Below are 12,619 nucleotides of genomic sequence, written 5' to 3'. Positions count from 1 at the left end.
AAGCCTTTAGGCAGTTAGCCAGTTAGCTTTTGATAGGCTAATTGGAGTCAATTGGAGGTGTACCTGTGGATGTATTTTAAGGCCTACCTTCAAACTCAATGCCTCTTTGTTTGACTTCATTGGAAAATTAAAATTAATCAGCCAATACCTCAGAAAAAAAATTGTGGACAACAAGCCTGGTTCATCATTGGGAGCAATTTCCAAATGCCTGAAGGTACCACGTTCATCTGTACAAACAATATTACACAAGTATAAACATCATGGGACCACGCAGCCATCATACCGCTCAGGAAGGAGACGCATTCTGTCTCCTAGAGATTAATGTAGTTTGGTGCGAAAAGTGCAAATCAATCCCAGAACAACAGCAAAGAACCTTGTGAAGATGCTGGAGGAAACAGGTAGACAAGTATCTATATCCACAGTAAAACGAGTCCTATATTGTCTTAATCTGAAAGGCTGCTCAGCAAGGAAGAAGCCTCTGCTCCAAAACCACCATAAAAAAGCCAGACTACAGTTTGCAAGTGCACATGGGGACAAAGGTCTTCCTTTTTTGTAGAAATGTCCTCTGGTCTGATGAAACAAAAATTGTAACTGTTTGGCCATAATGACCATCGTTATGTTTGGAGGAAAAAGGGTGAGCCTTGCAAGCCGAAGAACACCATCCCAACCTTGAAGCATGGGAGTGACAGCATCATGTTGTGGGGGTGCTTTGCTGCAGGAGGGACTGGTGCACTTCACAAAATAGATGGCATCATGAGGAAGGAAAATTATGTGGATATATTGAAGCAACATCTCAAGACATCAGCCAGGAAGTTAAAGCTCTGTTGCAAATGGGTCTTCCAAATGGACAGTGACCCCAAGCATACCCCCAAAGTTGTTGCAAAATGGCTTAAGGACAACAAAGTCAAGGTATTGGAGTGGCCATCACAAAGCCCTGACCTCAATCTGATAGAAAATCTGTGGGCAGAACTAAGAAAAGCGTGTGCAAGCAAGGAGGCCTACAAACCTGACTCAGTTACACCAGTTCTGTCTGGAGGAATGGGCCAAAATTCCAGCAATTTATTGTGAGAAGCTTGTGGAAGGCTACCCGAAACATTTGACCCAAGTTAAACAATTTAAAGGCGATGCTACTAAATACTAACAAAGTGTATGTAAACTTCTGACCCACTGGGAATGTGATGAAAGAAATAAAAGCTGAAATAAATCATTCTCTCTATTATTATTCTGACATTTCACATTCTTAAAATAAAGTAGTAATCCTAACTGACCTAAGACAGGTAATGTTTTCTACAAATAAATGTCAGGAATTGTGAAAAACTGAGTTTAAATGTATTTGACTAAGGTGTATATAAACTTCTGACTTCAACTGTAGCTGCAGGCATTGCTCCAAAGGGGACGTGAGCTCCAAATCGCCATTGAAGCTATAGGGAGCCCCTAACCTAACCCTTTCCCTAACCTTAACTGTGAGTGGAAATGACGCCCCCTTTTGGAGTAACCATGCCCTCTTTAGGAGATTAAGCCCCCATTTGGAGGTCTCTGGCCTGCGGCTATACCTACTTGGAACTGTGGACATGCAGTTAGAGCATAGATCTGAAGTATTAAAGTAGATAACATAGCTCAGATCTTGGAAGAATTTGATGAGACATATTTGAGTTCATATTGAAATCTCAGACTTGATTGCAGACTTTGGTATCTTAGCAAATCGGAGCACAGTTTGAGACATTGTTGAGATCCCTTTTGAAACTCTAGAGAAGACATATGTGAGATTTTTCTCAGGAGAAACATCTGAGAAGCAGGAGACTTCACTGAAAAAAAGTGATTTTGTGGTGAAGTAAACAACAAGAAAGATGAAGTACTTTCTACACTGAATAAGCTAGTTTAAGCTTGAACTTGAAAATATTAAGTAAATTTGTCATTTGTACTCAATTCAAACATTTAAAAGTGAATACTCTAGCTTATAAGCAAATGTTATTTATTATTGTTTGTTTTGCTTTTACAATGCGTCATTATGTATCAATCCTAAAGTAGAAATCAATGTCATATTTGTTGGCTAATTGATTAAATTTCACGGGTAAATTAAATAAGTACATTTTACTTAACTTTTCGAAGCAGGTGTTCCTAGCATGCAAAAAGTGAATAAAATTGACTTAAAACAGAGTACTGCAAAGTAAACTTAACTTGAGTATTTTTAATTAAAGCCACCAAGAATTGTGTGTAGCCTTAACTTAAAAAAATTGTTTGGTAAATTCACTAGTAATTTCTGCATGAAAATTGTTTCCTACCTTTTTTAAGTAAATGTCACTCCAACTTTTTTCAGTGTTCAGCAAAAGTTTCCATTTGCTCTCTGTTTTTGCTTTACTGTCTAGGAGAAACAACTGAGATATTAAAGAGATCTTATTTGTCATTTATCTTTCCTTTGGGATGAACCACCATTATAATTAGCTGAATATTTAAAAGGAAACGCATTATCGCTTCTTGAGTATGTCAAATAGAGTTGCAGACGGTTCTTTTCAAATGCTAATGAGCAGTAATAGCTCTTGTTTGAATGTACACTATGTCTGAACTCGTCAACACTAATTAACTGTAATTTGGGCTAGAAACAAACAGGGGTTATTGGTTAAAGAAACATCCCTGTTATTTTATTCCCCAGTGGCCACTAGCACCGTTTCGGGCATTATCAAACATTTAAAGGTGCGTTTTAAAAGTCTGTTACATGAATTATTGCTGTAACCAGAACAAAACAATTAATGTTGACCCAATAGTCACGACATCATGCCGTGAAAACAAACCTCAATTCACTTTCCCTTTAAATGTCTGTTGAAAGTATTTGACATGATAGTTGCATCTGCTAAATTTACCATATGGATGAAATGCAAGAATAGCCATCAATTTGGTGGTCTAAATGAAACAAGTCATGAAACTTCGTGGTCATTAAAGTTTTATCCCATAATAAAAGAATCGGTTAACTTTTTGTTATATAACTTTCCTTAAATACTTAAAACGATTTAGTACTGTCAGTAAGTGGTCCGATTTGAAATGTGATACCAAAGTAGTGACTTCACTCTGTCAGCGCATTTAGTTTCCTAGAACTGACCCTTCAACCCCATTCTGTCTGTCTCTCTCTCTATCTCTCTCTCTCTCTCTCTCTCTCTCTCTCTCTCTCTCTCTCTCTGTTTCTCTTGTATCATCAGTCAGTCACTAGAGAGACATTATGCAATCTGAGAAACACAAACTTCGCAGAGTTGAACAGGGACATTGTGGAAAACTTGACATTCTCTCTGGAAGTGTGTGCAACCTCAAGGTTATTTCAGGTAGTTATTTCAGACTTGATTTTCTAATGGTTTGGAGACCAGCTGACCAATCAGCTGAACATCAAATTGACCAGGCTGTGAGACTACCTAAACGGCGACTAGGCCGTTTATAAATTATAGACTCAAAAGAACCAGCTCATAAGAGTAATTTGTTCTGGAGTTGGACTGTACTGGTCGCAATGTGTTCTGTGCTGTAGAATCAAAAGAACTGGCTAAAAGAACTGAGTAATTAGTTCAGGAAATGCACTACACTGGTAGTGCTGTATGTTTTGGATTCACTGAAAATAACCTGCTCTTAAGAGTCATTCTTTCGGGAATCGGTCTACGCTGGTCACGATGTGTTTCGCGTTATAGAATCAAAAGAATCGGCTCATAAAAGTCATTCGTTTGGGAATCATACTATATTGATATTGCTGTTTTTCACACTATAGAATCAAAAGAACCACCTCATAGGAGTCATTCGGTCGGGAATCAGACTACGTTGAAATCACTGTGTTTCACGTTATAGGATCAAAAGGATCAGCTCATAGGAGTCATTCATTCGGAAATCGGACTACACTGGTCACTCTGTGTTTCGTGCTATTGGAGCAAAAGAATCGGCTCATTGTAGTCATTAATTTGTGAATTGGACTACACTGGTCACACTGTGTTTCGTGCTATAGAATCAAAAGAATCAGCTCACAGGAGTCATCCATTCGGGAATCGGACTATATTGATAGTGCTGTGTTTCACGCTATAGAATCAAAAGAGTCAGCTCATAGGAGTCATTCCTTTGGAAATCGGACTACGCTTGTCACTCTGTGTTTCGTGCTATTGGAGCAAAAGAATCGGCTCTTTGTAGTCATTAATTTGTGAATTGGACTACACTGGTCACACTGTGATTCACGCTATAGAATCAAAAGAATCAGCTCATAGGAGTCATTCCTTCGGAAATCGGAATACATTGATAGTATTGTGTTTCGCGCTATAGAACCATAAGAAACGGCTCATAGGAGACATTCGTTTGGGAATCGGACTACATTCAAAATGCTGTGTTTTGCGCTATTGAATCAAAAGAATCGTCTCATAGGAGTCATTCATTTGGAAATTGGACTACACTGTTCATGCTGTTTCGCACTATAGAATCGAAAGAATTAGCTCATAGGAGTCTTGCGTTCAGGAATCAGGCTGCACTTCTCATGCTGTATTTCACACTATAGAATCAAAAGAATCCGCTCATTGGAGTAATTTGTTCAGGAATTGGATTACATTGATAGTGTTGTGTTTTGAGCTATTGGATCAAAAGAATTGGCTCATAGGAGTCATTTGTTCGGTGGTCGGACTACACTGGTTGCACTGTGTTTCTCACCATAGAATCAAAAGAATCTGCTCATAAGAGTCATTTGTTCGGGAATCAGACTACATTCAAAATGCTGTGTTTCGTGTTATTGGATCAAAAGAATCATCTCAGGAGTCATTCGTTCGGGAATTGGACTACACTGGTTGCGCTGTGTTTCACACTGTTGGATCAAAAGAATCGGCTCATAGGAGTCATTCGTTTGGGAATCGGGCTACACTGAGAGTGCTGTAATACACGCTATTGGATCAAAAGAATCGGCTCAAAGGAGTCATTCATTTTGGAATCGGACTACACTGGTCGCGCTGTGGTTCGCACAATAGAATCAAATGAATCGGCTCATAGGAGTCAGTCGTTCTGCACTCTGACTGCACTGATCATGTGTGAGTTTCGTGCTGTAGATTCAAAAGAACCTGCTCATAAAAGTGGCTGAGTATTTTCGTACTGCATTCTGTCCGCATCTGAGTAAATGTGCACATTTGAGAACCGTTAACAAAACCAAAAGTCGTAAAAATCATACGGTTTTCGGTATTTAAAAAAATCGATTTTGAACAGCTCCCAACCCTAAACAATTGCATTGTGTGTACATATGATTACAAACAAAAGTTTATTTAAATTGGTAGGCCAAGATCATTTTATTTTAAAACGACAGGAGTGTAGTAAGACACAGTTTTCGTCTTGAAGGAGCGATAAGAGCAGATATTTTTGAGTAATTCCGGAGAGACAGAGTCTTATTGCTGTAGTGTTCTTTTAGTATCTTTCATGGATCCTACAGCCATGCATTACTCTGTAAAGCTCCCCAGGCATGAAAAAAAAATGTCTTAAAGACTCAAGTGTCAAAAAGCTCTCAAGAGGGTATGTCTGGGGAAGCTATTTTATCAGAAGCAGAGGAGAAAAGGTACATGTTTTTGTTTTTTGTTTTTCCTCTTGCTTGTTTAGTATATGAACAGATGATCAGTAGTCGATGCGTAGGGGCCATCCAACACATTTTTTAGGTCATTGTTTTGCAATACACTGAAAACTTCTAAAGATAATGAATATGCCTCCTACATATATGCAACGTTATGCATGAGTGTCCTGGTGAATATTAATTTGCAACTTTGTAGGGAGGGACTATGCATGAACCTAAAATAGGATAAAAGATGTAATCAGAGCAATCAGAAGGTATTATTATTAAGCTGTTCAGCTAGAAACAATTATCAAGAAACTTGAATATATGAAAATAGAGACTGCTTTAGGGTGATTGATGACTGGAGCATGTATAGTCTGCCTTCTCTCAGTAACGCTGAATGAACGTTACATTTATATAGCGCTTTTTCTGACACTACACTCAAAGTACTTTACACAGTGAACAGGGGACTCTCCTCATCCACCACCAGAATGCAGCATCCACCTGGATGATGCGACGGCAGCCATAGTGCGCCAGAACGCCCACCACACACCAGCTATTAGTGGAGAGGAGAGAGTGGAGTGATACAGCCAATTAATAGATGCCAATTAAACGTTGTGTCCTTACCTGCCCATCCTTGTTCCAAAGCATATAGCAGATAAACCTGGAAAGTATTTTCTCGATCTTCCATAGGTTTTGTTTATGAGTCCACCTGGATGCACAGTCATGTTTGCAAGGTACTGAGTTGATACAATGAGCAATTCTGAGGATGAAATAACCACTGGATTTGCCAAAGTTTGCCAGGTTAGTGACATCAAATCTTTAAAAGATATGAAGTTTGTTTTGAGGCAATTAGTAGCAAGTTAACTAGATATCTACGAGCAAAATGCTTTGTTTTCTGAGTTATCTCTGTGAAATTATTGATACTTATTGCTTTTGGATGGACAAAATTTTTTATCACAAAGTCAGGAAATGTAGACAATTTCTGCTATTTTCCCAATGTTTTCTCTAATTTATCATTCTTCAGAGCAACCTTTAGGATTATGCAATAAGGGAATGCTGATTAACAAATTATATATGTTGCATACAATATAAGCAAAAACGGGCCAAGCACACTTGGGTGCAGTCTTGGGTAGAAAGACGAGATTGCGACGCAAGTTGGAGATGAGTTACATTAAAAGTTAAGCTTAATTTTGAGTGTTTATTTCCCATCACCATTTCTTGAACTTTGTAGCCCGTGCACTGTATTTCCATTGGCTGCTCACCATATGACTTCAGATTTGAATCATGAAGCATCATATAGATTTCCTCATTAGTTGGCTCTAAAATATCAAACATTTTTGTTATCCTTGGACTAGATGGAATTGCAGTCTAAAGGCCTATTCATACCAAGACCGAATTTACGGTGTGAATGTTCATTCCGAACAAGCTTTTGAATAGGAACAATGGATTCCCATTCCGTTATTCAAACTGGGTCCGACATATTGTCCGCCAACAATCCGAAAGTTTTTTATGGAGAGCAGTCCGTTTTTTGTTTTCCTCTGACTGCGATGAAAACTGTCTGAGATAAGATGAGATAAGAACTTTTTGTCATTTTTCTAGAGTTGCTACTGCTGCACAATCCAGCGCGGTGGTGGCGCTAATCAACTGGCAAAAACAGGTGCTCTTTAATTCGTCTCACGCACAAAAACACTGAATTCAATGCAAATATGCAGTAAATAAATGATAAAGAAGCAGTAAACACATTCTTTCTTTATAACAATATGTATTTAATGCACTAATACCTCATTATATAATATACATGTTGGTTTGTCTTAATGTACATTATTTAATATGTATATTACTGTGCCTGTTATATTATCCAGGCATTAAAAATTGCAGCGAGGTTCTGCAATTCATTCTAAGCACAAAATATTGCATAATAAGCACCCCTTTACATGCAATACTTTACTGAATGTAGACAAACCAATTGCCCAAACTCACTGCTCTTTTTGTTGCAAGGATAAAATAACACAAAGAATTCCTGTAATGGTACTCTTTTTCTCAACATGCACAAGAAACCCTGAATTCAATACAAATATGCAATAATTAAATAAAGAAAAGGCCATGAGCTGTGTCTTCTTTTATATTGTTTTTAAATGTTATGCATCTTATTTTATACTATACCTGTTTTACTTAATGCACATTATTTCACGTGTATGTATATCACTGTACCTTGTGTTATATTATCCAGGCATTAAAAAAGAAAAGCTGGATTCAAGAGTTTGTTTGGAATGTACTCGTTGCAAAATACATGCATAAATATGAAGACAGAAGACACGGGACATATGCAACCGTGCTCTTTACTCCTCTCACTCGCACAAAAAACACAGATTCTGTATTCCTCTAAATGCATCAAAAACATGGAAAAAACATAATGAAACAGTTATGCCAAATTAGGCAAATAAATGCCAAAACAGCATTGAGTAGCTCATGCATTGACAGCTGGATGCTTAAAGGATTTGCTTCAGAAGACATTTATTGATCGACTGGAGATGTGTGAATTACTTTTATGCTGCCTAAGTATACCTTTTGGACCATCAAACAGCCTGATGGCACCCATTCACTTGCATTGTATGGACATACAGAGCTGAAATGTGCTTATAAAAATCTTCATTTCGGTTTTGTTGAAGGAAAGACATACACATCTGGGATGGCTTAAAGGTGAGTCAATCATGAGAGAATTTTCATTATTGGGTGAACTAATCCTTTTACGATCCATGCACCAGAATAAATGTGCCTCCTACTGTACAGTGGTGAAATTGTTTTTAATTTTATTCATTTCGGTGTCTGTGTGAATAGACCTTTCTTTTTTTTTCTTTTTTCTTATTTAAGTTTTTATTGCTTAAAGGATACATTTTTTCAACATTTATGACATTTGTCACTTTTACAGTCTTTCCAACCTACAAATACCTTCAAGTAAGATTACTCCCATAAAAGCAAAATGCATGAATCTTTAAAACAAGAGTGACAGATTTCTAAAGTGACAAATTCCTCACAAATAACGATTACATGTATCTCTTAAAGTCATTTAAAGTTTCAATACACAAAACTATGTACAAAGAAAGGGGAGGGGGTCACAACAATCACAGAAGCTCATGCAAAATACAATCTATAGGCAAAAAGTGTTTGGCTCAATAGGGGTTATATATTTAATCCAATTGGACCAGTACTCAACAAATACTTCTTTCTGAAGGTTCACATAGAATGTAATTTTCTCCATGGTAAAAATATTTTTTGAAACTCCAATCCAATCCTGTATTTGTGGAGGCTTAGGTTTATACCAACATTTGATTATAGCTTTTTTGCTAGATGCAAGAAATATTCTAAACATATATTTGTTCCTACTTTCCCAGGAGACCAGGGAAGCTTTGCCCAGGTAGAGTACCTCAAAACTAAAATCAATTGAAGTGCCTAGAATCTTTCCTAAAACAGAGTGTACAGGTGCATCTCAAAAAATTAGAATGTCGTGGAAAAGTTCATTTATTTCTGTAATTCAACTCAAATTGTGAAACTCGTGTATTAAATAAATTCAATGCACACAGACTGAAGTAGTTTAAGTCTTTGGTTCTTTTAATTGTGATGATTTTGGCTCACATTTAACAAAAACCCACCAATTCACTATCTCAAAAAATTAGAATATGGTGACATGCCAATCAGCTAATCAACTCAAAACACCTGCAAAGGTTTCCTGAGCCTTCAAAATGGTCTCTCAGTTTGGTTCACTAGGCTACACAATCATGGGGAAGACTGCTGATCTGACAGTTGTCCAGAAGACAATCATTGACACCCTTCACAAGGAGGGTAAGCCACAAACATTAATTGCCAAATAAGCTGGCTGTTCACAGAGTGCTGTATCCAAGCATGTTAACAGAAAGTTGAGTGGAAGGAAAAAGTGTGGAAGAAAAAGATGCACAACCAACCGAGAGAACCGCAGCCTTATGAGGATTGTCAAGCAAAATCGATTCAAGAATTTGGGTGAACTTCACAAGGAATGGACTGAGGCTGGGGTCAAGGCATCAAAAGCCACCACACACAGACGTGTCAAGGAATTTGGCTACAGTTGTCGTATTCCTCTTGTTAAGCCACTCCTGAACCACAGACAACGTCAGAGGCGTCTTACCTGGGCTAAGGAGAAGAAGAACTGGACTGTTGCCCAGTGGTCCAAAGTCCTCTTTTCAGATGAGAGCAAGTTTCGTATTTCATTTGGAAACCAAGGTCCTAGAGTCTGGAGGAAGGGTGGAGAAGCTCATAGCCCAAGTTGCTTGAAGTCCAGTGTTAAGTTTCCACAGTCTGTGATGATTTGGGGTGCAATGTCATCTGCTGGTGTTGGTCCATTGTGTTTTTTGAAAACCAAAGTCACTGCACCCGTTTACCAAGAAATTGTGGAGCACTTCATGCTTCCTTCTGCTGACCAGCTTTTTAAAGATGCTGATTTCATTTTCCAGCAGGATTTGGCACTTGCCCACACTGCCAAAAGCACCAAAAGTTGGTTAAATGACCATGGTGTTGGTGTGCTTGACTGGCCAGCAAACTCACCAGACCTGAACCCCATAGAGAATCTATGGGGTATTGTCAAGAGGAAAATGAGAAACAAGAGACCAAAAAATGCAGATGAGCTGAAGGCCACTGTCAAAGAAACCTGGGCTTCCATACCACCTCAGCAGTGCCACAAACTGATCACCTCCATGCCACGCCGAATTGAGGCAGTAATTAAAGCAAAAGGAGCCCCTACCAAGTATTGAGTACATATACAGTAAATGAACATACTTTCCAGAAGGCCAACAGTTCACTAAAAATGTTTTTTTTATTGGTCTTATGATGTATTCTAATTTTTTGAGATAGTGAATTGGTGGGTTTTTGTTAAATGTGAGCCAAAATCATCACAATTAAAAGAACCAAAGACTTAAACTACTTCAGTCTGTGTGCATTGAATTTATTTAATACACGAGTTTCACAATTTGAGTTGAATTACTGAAATAAATGAACTTTTCCACGACATTCTAATTTATTGAGATGCACCTGTATATCTTCCCAAAACTTTTGATGTTAGGGCAACCCCAGAATATGTGGTAATGATTCGCATCCTGAGAACCACATTGCCTCCAACATCTTGAGTTACCTAAAAATATATTTTTCTGTTTTGGAGTAAAGAAAAAACGAATAATATTTCTCCAGCAAAATTCCCTCCAGTATGAGGAGCGAGAAGTTGCCCATTGAAATTTGCATATGTTTTCCCATTCCTCAGTTGTTAATATGATGCTGCTTTCTTTTTCCCATCTCTCCTTAATGTATAGGGATGTGTCTCTGTGTAAATCTATCAATGCCTTGTACAACTATAATCCTCTCCATTGGCTGAGCCTCATACACTGAGGTGATTATTTTAATGATAGCTTTACTGTTTGGATCTTCCTCAGACTCTTTTTTTAATGTTCTGATAAAAATGATGACGAAGTTGAAGGTATCTATAAAAATCCTTTGACTCTAAACTGAATCTTTCTTTAAGAGATTGAAAATCTAATAACTGTCCTCTATTCATAATAGTGCAATAGGCAGTGAGCCCTTTCTCAGCCCATGTTTTGAAGCGGATATCTAATATATTTGGTTTAAATTCTGAATCATATGAGCACCATTTCAGTATTTTCACAGGATCCTTTATTTTATATTCCTTAATAATCTCATACCAAATTTTAAAAGTTACCTTAATCCATTGATTCTCTTTTTTATTTTTGATTCGTTTTTCATCTGCAATGGACGATTGTGTAGGAATCTCCCTGAAACAATGAGTCTCTACATCTTTCCATCTTGCCTGATAATCTGGGTTGCACCAACAAACTATAGGCCTTATTTGTGCAGCACAGTAATATTTTTGTAGACACAGTAAAGCCACCCCACCATTTTCTTTACTCAACTGCAGGGTTTTAAATTTTATCCTTGGTTTCCTACCTTGCCATATGAATCTGGAGATCAGTTTGTCCCATTCCGTAAATTGTTTTTTAGGCAAGACGATGGGTAGAGACTGGAACAAATGTAGAAGCCTTGGAAGTATATTTTGTTTCATTGAGTCTATTCTAGATCCCATATTAAAAAAAGGTAGTAGATTCCATCTTGCTATGTCTGTTTTCATTTTTTTATTACTGGGACCATAATTTAGCATTTCTAAGTCTTTTATATCCTTAGGGATGTGTATTCCTAAGTATTTAATGTATTTAAGATCCCAATTTAAGTTATACTGCTTTTTTATTTCTTTTGGGGGGTTGTAATTAAAAGTCAGTATTTGTGTTTTTAAAATGTTCAATTTAAATCCTGAAAAGGATCCAAAGATTTTTAGTATTTCCATGAGTTCAACAAATGATTCAGATGGATCCATTAAGAACAATAACACATCATCAGCGAATATCGCTATTTTGTGTTCGTCTTCCTCTGTGTTGCTTCCTTTAATTTTAGAATTTTGCCTAATCCACTGTCCCAGGGATTCAATAAACAATGCGAAGAGAAGTGGAGAAAGAGGGCACCCATGTCTTGTGCCCCTTTCCAGTGTGAACGATTTTGATAAATCACCATTTATTTTAATTCTTGCAGAAGGTCTAAAATATATGTTTTGTATTACTTGTATAAGCTTTTCGTGAAATTTAAATTTTGAAAGTACACTCTTAAGAAAAAGCCAATTAACTGAGTCAAAGGCCTTTTTGGCATCAAGGCTTAAAAGTACAGCCTGTAAATTACATTTCTGGATATGGTAGATAATATGGAGGGTCCGTCAAATATTGTCTTGCGTTTGTCTACCTCAAATAAAACCTGTTTGGTCTGAATTTATTAGTTCCGGCATTACCATTTCAATCCTTTTTGCTAAAATAGATGCAAATATCTTGTAATCCACATTTAAAACAGTAATGGGTCTATATGCTGCACAATCCTGTTTATTTTTTCCCTCCTTTGGAATCAGCTTCACGCCATGAGGGCGGCAATTCGCCACCTTGTAAAACATAATTAAAAGATGATAATAAGATCGGAGTAATTTGTTGCCTAAATATCTTATACCAT

At 37.4% G+C, this 12,619-nt stretch overlaps 1 protein-coding gene across 1 annotated transcript in view; it reads left to right on the top strand.

Moving 5' to 3' along the window:
* Positions 1-12,619, top strand: part of LOC127446538 (semaphorin-5B-like) — a 110,055-nt gene that overhangs the window by 1,101 nt on the left and 96,335 nt on the right. The window lies entirely within an intron of this gene.

Source organism: Myxocyprinus asiaticus, chromosome 9 (genome assembly GCF_019703515.2).
Source record: "Myxocyprinus asiaticus isolate MX2 ecotype Aquarium Trade chromosome 9, UBuf_Myxa_2, whole genome shotgun sequence".
Classification (NCBI taxonomy): Eukaryota; Metazoa; Chordata; class Actinopteri; order Cypriniformes; family Catostomidae; genus Myxocyprinus; species Myxocyprinus asiaticus.
Note: the sequence above shows the minus strand (reverse complement) of the source record. Positions and strands in the feature narration are given on the sequence as shown.